The 7,584-nt window shown below is 46.7% G+C and overlaps 1 long non-coding RNA gene across 1 annotated transcript in view; it reads right to left on the reverse strand.

Moving 5' to 3' along the window:
- LOC131480545 (uncharacterized) overlaps positions 1 to 7,584 on the reverse strand; it is a 67,435-nt gene that overhangs the window by 46,146 nt on the left and 13,705 nt on the right. The window lies entirely within an intron of this gene.

Consider the following 7,584-nt stretch of genomic DNA (forward strand, 5'->3'; position numbering starts at 1 on the left):
GTCTATCAGTTAAGATGCCTATAGCTCATATATTATTGCCTAGGTTCAAGTCCTGGCTCCAGTTCTGATTCCAGCTTCCTATTAACAAAAGCACCATGTGATTCTCAAGTCCCTGGTCCCTGCCATTCATGTGGGAGATTCAGATTGAGTTCTAGCTTCCCAGCATGAGCCTGGCTCAAGCCTGGCTGTTGTGGGCATTTGGAAAGTGGACCAGTGAATAGAAGATCTCTGTCTCTATTTATTTGCATTTTAAATAAATAAATTTGTAAAAATAATACAACAAAAAGAAATTAAAGATATTTAAATGATAAAGTTTAACAGTTCATTATATACTTTGGTTTAGTTGATTTGGTTCATACAGTAACAGCTTTACCGGATGTGATTCATACCAATGAAGTTTACCTGATTAAAGTGTATAGTTCGTGGCTTTTGGTATCAATATAAATTTTTTGTACGTATCACCACCAACTGGTCAAGAATACCTTCATCATCTCAAAAAGAAATCTTATTTCCATTATCAGTCACATTCTATTCCACATTTCCTAGCCCCTGGCACACTGTACTCTACTTCCTGTCTGTAAAGTTACCTGTTCTGGACAATTCCAATAAGTGGAGTTTCATCAGATGTACCCTATAAGACCTGACCTATTTCACTTAGCATGATGTTTTCAAGACTCAACCATGTTATGGCCTCTTCAGTGTTTCCTGCTGTGACTGAACAGCCATGTTCTGTTTATCCAATCATCAGTTGTTGGATTCTGGGTGTTTCCATTTTCAGCTTCTATAATTGCTACTGCTATTAACATACACATATAGGTACGTGGATGTAGGTTTCGTTTCCCTTGGGTATATACCTAGGGATGGAATCACTGAGCCTTATTGTAACCATATATTTAATATTTTAAGGAGCTGTCTGGCAGTTTTCTTAAGTGCTGCACCACTTTATCCCATTAGCAATGTATGAGGGTTGCAGTTTCTTCACATTCTCACCAACACTTGCTATTACCTGTCTTTCTTATTCAAGCCATCCTAGTGAATGTGAAGTAGTATCTTACTTGCTTCCCCCCAATGACTAGTGGTTTTACTGGCTTTTTGTTATTCTTTGGGAAAATGTCTATTCAGATAAAGTTCCAATTTTAAAAAAAGATTTATATACTTTTCATTTATTTTAAAGGCACAGTGACAAAGAAAGAGATATTCCATCCCTAGTTAATTCCCCCAAATGGCTACAATAGTTATGGCTGGGCCAGGTCAAAGCCAAAAGCCTGGAATTTCATCTGGGATGGCAGGAATCCAAGCACTTGTGCGATTTTCTGTTGCTTTCCCAGGTGTGTTAATAGGGAGCTGGACTGGAGGCGGAATGGCTGGCACTCACACTGGCACTGTGATATGGGATGCCACTGCATCACAACATCAGCCCCATATTGCCAATATTTTACATTTCAGCTTTTTGGTCTTTTCATTGTAGAATTACACAGGTGTATTTTACATTCTGGGTATAAATACCTTGCTAGATAAATGATTTATACATATGTTCTCACCTGTGGGCTGTCTTCTCACTTTCTAATGGTGACACAGAGAGACAGAAAGAGCTCTCCCATTCACAGGTTCACTTCCCATTCACAGGTTCAGCCAATCTGAAACCAGAAGCCAAGAATTCTATCTGTGTCTCCCTATTCAGGCCACCATCTACTACCTTCCCAGATGCATTCGTGGGGAGCTTGATCATAAGCAAAGCAATTGAGATTTGAACCAGTGCTCCAATATAGGATGCCTGCACCTTGGGCAGAAGCTTAACACACTGTGCCACAATACCAGCCCAAACTTCCACCATCAATCCCCTAACAGAGACATTTTAATCAAGGCAGCAAAGGGTCTTGGTGACAAATGAATGGATACAGACTGAGCCAAGTGTGATTTCAAGGCTGTGAGCCCACCAGATGACTGGGCTCACAGTCCAAAGCAGAGAAGTCAGGAATGGAGTCAGTCTGGCCAAAGGGCACCTGAGGTCAGTCTGCTTAACAAAAGACTGCTGCAGAAGGCTGGGAGCGGGACCTACTTTGACAGTCCTGATTCAAGTTCCCAAAGTATTTGGCACTACTGGTGATCAGAGAGTCATAAAATTGCTGAAAGAAGAGATGTTAATCAAAAGTCAGTTAACCCTGGGCCCAGCGTGGTAGCCTAGTGGCTGAACTCCTTGCCTTGCATGTGCTGGGCTCCCATACGGGTGCCGATTCTAATCCTGGTGGCCCTGCTTCCCATCCAGCTCCCTGCTTGAAGTCTGGGAAAGCAGTTGAGGACGGCCCAAAGCCTTGGGACCCTGCACCCGCATGGGAGACCCAAAAGAGGCTCTGGGCTCCCGGTTTCAGATGGGCACAGCTCCAGCCATTATGACCACTTGGGGAGTGAATCAGCAGATGGAAGATCTTCCTCTCTGTCTCTCCTCCTCTCTATATATCTGACTTTCCAATAAGATAAAATAATAAATAAATAAATCTTAAAAAAAAAAAGTCAGTTGACCCAGTGTCTTGCTCCTAGTTCAGTGGCTGGCACGTTGGTAATGAGATGTTAAGTCTAAAAAGTAGGTATCAGAGGCCAGCACTGGCACAGTGAGCTAAGCCACCACATGCTATGCCAGCATCTCATATCTGGGTGCTGGTTTGAATGCCTGCGTCACTGCTAATGTGCCTGGGAGAGTAGTGGAAGATGACCCAAGTGCTTGAGCTCCTGCCACCTATGTGAGAGACCTGGGTGGAGCTGTTAGTTCCTGACTTCAGCCTGGTCCAGCTGCAATCAGTTTGGGCTTTTAGGGCATGAACCAGAGGATGGAAGATCTCTCTTAATGTCTATGCCTCTCTTTGTCACTCTTTCAAATAAACACAACTTTTTTTTTTTTTAATATGGATACTAGGTGAAACTAATAAGGGACTGAAAGGAGCAATCCATCTTAGGTCTGCAAGAGTAGCACAAGGGTAGCTGGGCAAGGGTAGAAAGCCACTCCCCTCCAGAAAGGCATACAGGAGGAGGTGGCGGGCCAGGGAAGTAGGAAGGAAGAGGGAAGAGAAACTTGCATGCACAGTTTACATTAATCTTTGTGCTAATGGTACCACACACGTATTCTGGTTTCTATTTTCCCAACATGGAACCTGAGGCTTAGAGAGACTCGGCCAGTGCTGCAAGTTGGCACAGCGGGTAAGTGGGGAACAGGGCTAGAGCAAGCCCTCAGCTCTGTTCTCTGGTCTGCACATGACTGCCCATCACAGGGCTGGAGCTGGCCCTCACCGACTTCCAGAGCTCCCGCAACAACGTGCGGCACCACACGGAGGAGATCGCTGTGGACCGCCTCCTCGTGCGCCGGGGCCAGGCCTTTGCCATCACGCTATACTTCAGGAACCGCGGCTTCCAGCCAGGCCTGGACAACATCATCTTTGTGGCTGAGACGGGTGAGGGCCCCGCTGGCTCCTACGGGGAGATTCCTCCGCGGGCTGCGAGGTCGCTACCGATAGAAGTCCAGATCTCTTTCCCTTCCAGGACCTCTGCCAGATGTGGCCAAAGGAACTCGGGCCGTGTTCAGCCTGGCAGGTCGCGGTGGGCCCAGCCCCTGGATCGCCTCGCTGGAAAACAATCGCGCCACGTCCCTGGAGGTGAGCCTGTGTGCGCCCCCAGTGGCTGCTGTGGGACGCTATCTCCTGAAGGTTCACATCGACCCCGTCCAGGGCTCTGCCACAGCCTACCAGCTCGGGGAGTTCATCCTGCTGTTCAATCCCTGGTGCCCAGGTAAGGCCGGTGCCGGCACTGGGGGGCCCTGGTCTTTGCCTCTGACAGTGCTGCCACAGTCAGCTAGGCTCACATACAAATCCTGGCTCCCCACAAACCTCTCCAACTCCTCGCAGGCAGCAACTTCCCCACCCCAACCAACTGAGACAATGAGACCTTGCTATTTGCCTTCTTGTTAGAATTTCAGAATTATGAACTAAATCATCTTAACTGAGCACTGTTAGCTTCTACCTTCATCGTGCGCTTTTAATTTAACTTGAGATATTTTTATTCTCAGAGTGAGAATTGCACTGTATTGAACATATATGGAGTGAAATAAAAGGTAAATTCTCACTTTCTCAAAAGAAAAAGACAAAGGAGAAAAGTGAAGTCTCCCAGGCCACAAATTCTGTTCTCCAGTGGCAACCTTGCTAACATTTCTTTGCATAGCTGTGGAAAGGCTTCTATGCTTAATCAACTATGTATGCTTGTGTGTTTGTGTGTGTGAATCCATATCACATAGCACTAGTGTGATCATAGAATACACACCATTCTCTAATTATGAAAAACTCAACGTTGGACATCTTTTCCCATCAAGTCTTCTTTTTAAGACGACTTCTTTGTTTATTTGAAAGAGTGACAGAGAGAGCAAGAGATCATCCATCTGTCAGCTCATTCCCCAAATGTTCACAATGGGGAGGGTGGGGCTGGGACAGGCCAAAGCCAGGAGCCTGGAACTCCATCCTGATATACCCCATGGGTTTTCTGTGCCTTTTCCCACTACTTTTCCAGGTACATCAGCAGCAAGCTTGATAAGAAGCAGATCAACCAGGATTTGAACTGGCACTCCACTATGAGAAGCCTGCATTGCCAGCAGTGACTTAACCTACTGTGCCACAGTGCAGGCCCCAGAACGTTATTCACAACTATTATTATTCCACTGTTGAGATCAACCAAATGATTTTAGCTAGTCCTCTATTTAGGGGCGTTAATCTATTTCCAATTTTTCTCTTGTACAAAGCCTTGGTGAATATTCTGCTTTTCCATCTACAAAGCCCAAGGTAATACACAGACATATACAAAGACCATGTGAGCAGCGTGAGCCACAAACCAAGAGGAGAGAGTGAAAAAGGGGCAGAAAGTTGGAGCCCAGAATGGTCCTGGTGTGTGCTGGGACAGAGGCCAGACTCAACCTGTCCCTGGAGGCTCTCTACCTGCCTGCCTCTCTCTCTCTCTCTCTCTCTCTCTCTCTCACACACACACACACACACACACACACACTCCAAGATTGTGGGTTTCAAACTTGCACTGGCACTCCTGCGGGTCCTTCTTTCTTGAGCTTATGCCCCTCTTCAGTCCTACGAGACCCTCACAGGAATGAATGGGAGGTATTGAAGTCAGGATCCACAGCTGCCCCACCACTGTGGCCAGGATTCTGGCTGGAAAGTTCCATCCTGCACCTTAGGTCACTGTTGACTTTGGATGTGAGGAGGGACCTGAGTTGTCTCTTCCATGAATCTGCACATCTCTGCCACACAGATCCAAGTTCCCAGTGGGATATATCTCAGCAAGGAGTCCTCCCACACTGGTGTCCTGTCAGGCTGTGTCTGAGGCTGCATCTGATGAGGCTGGCAGTCCCTTCACCTTTGGCTCAGGCAGGGCTTCCAGACAATTTCACTGCAAAGAGGTCACCTGCTCCCACCATCTTCAGTTTGTTCTTAACTTTAAAAAGACAGTTTAAAGGGCAGGCATTTGGCTTAGGAGCAAAGATGCTGGTTGGGATGTCCACCTCTCACATTAAAGTGCCTGGATTTGACTCTGTTCTGGTTTCCAGGTTCCTGCTCATACCCATCCTGAGAGGCAGTAGGTGATGCAAGTTCAAGTACTCAGGTTCTGGCCAGACATTTGGGGAATGAACCAGCTGGATAGATTCTCTCTCTCTCTCTCTCTCAAATTACATAGATAGATAAAGTAATTATGGAATTCATGCCAACACTTAAGTTCTGGTTTGCTCTTTTCTGGCCAAAATCAGTGGAGGACAGCAGAAAGAACACAGAATATGGAGCCTTGTAGCTCTGCTCAAATTCTAGTTCTGTAGTTAACTTGCTTGGGCAAGTTGCTTATAATGGCTCAACCTTAGGGTATAAATGTGATTTACAAACCAAGAAACCAAGGTCAATTCCTATTATTCCACTTTGTGTTCATTTTGATCCTGTTGCTGGTACAGGGAGCATGGTCTCCCTCAACCGCAAGCCTCTCATACTCAGCATAGTGTGACCAAATGACCTTTCTAGAACTCAGTTTGACAGTACCAGAGGGTGACGGTGGGGCAGGAAGGGAAAGATGACTTTGTGGCTTTGTGTTCTCCACTCTGATTCCTAGGGGATGCTGTCTATTTGGACAGCGAGCCTCAGAGGCAGGAGTATGTGGTGAACGACTATGGCTTCATCTACCAAGGAAACAAGAACTGGATCCGTCCATGCCCCTGGAATTATGGACAAGTGAGTCAGTCCTGTTCCTGGACCATTCAGGTTGTAAGCTACCAGGCTGTGGAGGGGGAGGGCATTGGTAGGAGCAGGAAGCACTGCTGAATGGTGCTGACCGAATGCCATCAGGAAGGCATGGTTTATGACTCCAGCTTGTTAGAGGAGCAGACATGAGAAGACAAATTCTGTTCTTTGCTGATCGTGTGTGTTTTGGACAACAGGACCCCAGAGGAAAGGGCTGGGAAGGCCACCTAGCTGAAAGCCCATTAAGAATGAGCTGAGGATGAGGAGGGTGTCAACCATAATAGTGGTGATGGAGCCTGGCTACAGTAGGGTCTCATTTTTCACTGTGTCACTTCATCTTCACAGCCCTGGGTGACACAGCCCAGCATCAACTTATATCACATTCATTAAAATTGACTCCCGATCGTCTCAGCCAGAAGTAGGCTGATGAGCAGTGATTCCTCTCCCTCCCTAGGACTACAGCCTCTTCTCTTTGTGATAAACCTCTTCTTCACAGAATACCTGATTATTAAAGGAAAGAAAAAACTTCAAAAACACATCACAGAAATGGATACTTGCAAGCATCCATCTCACTGGCTTGGAAAATGTTCCTTTCTGGGTGGTTTCTTACACATATTCTGCACTTTTCTATATAAACATAGTGTCGTGTTAATGACAATGCTCTACTACTTCTGTCTTTCTCAAAGACTGCCTCTCACTTCAGGCTCAGTCCACAGCAGGTGCTCCAGGGCCAGCCAGGGAAGGGGTTTGCTAGGCTGAAAGCCTGGTGCCAGGAGCTCTGTGGGAGGGAGGAGGGTCACCCTTTACCCTTGAGCTCCTGATCAAGCATCTTTTGTCATTCGCAAGGAACAGTAGCAAGGAGTTGCTGCTCTCTGAGCCCTTAGGTCTTTCCCTTTCTGCCTCCTTCAATAAATATACATTGGATGCCTGCTGATGCCTGGCAGAGTCCTAAGTGCTAGGGACAAAAAAAAAAGAAATGAACCAAACATAGTCCCTGAGGACTCAGACCCAGGAACAAGTCACTTCTCATGAAGATGAGGGACAAAGGCTGAGAGCTGGGTGCTGAGTGTTCTGGGAGCCTAGGGGAAGACCTGTGGGTTGGACGTGGGGATATGGAGGAAGATTCCTGAAAGAGGAGCCTTAAGTTGAGTTAGCTAGGAGAAGCAGCAGGGAAGACCACCCAGGCAGAGGGAAAGTGTGAGCAAAGACATGAAGGTTTGGGGAGGGGGAAGGTTGGCTTGTCTTCCTCCAACACTGTGGCAGAGTTGGAAATGGGTGGGTCCTGTATCCCTTTACATGGCCCAACAAGCTAGCATGT

The sequence above is a fragment of the Ochotona princeps genome, chromosome 6 (genome assembly GCF_030435755.1).
Source record: "Ochotona princeps isolate mOchPri1 chromosome 6, mOchPri1.hap1, whole genome shotgun sequence".
NCBI lineage: Eukaryota > Metazoa > Chordata > Mammalia > Lagomorpha > Ochotonidae > Ochotona > Ochotona princeps.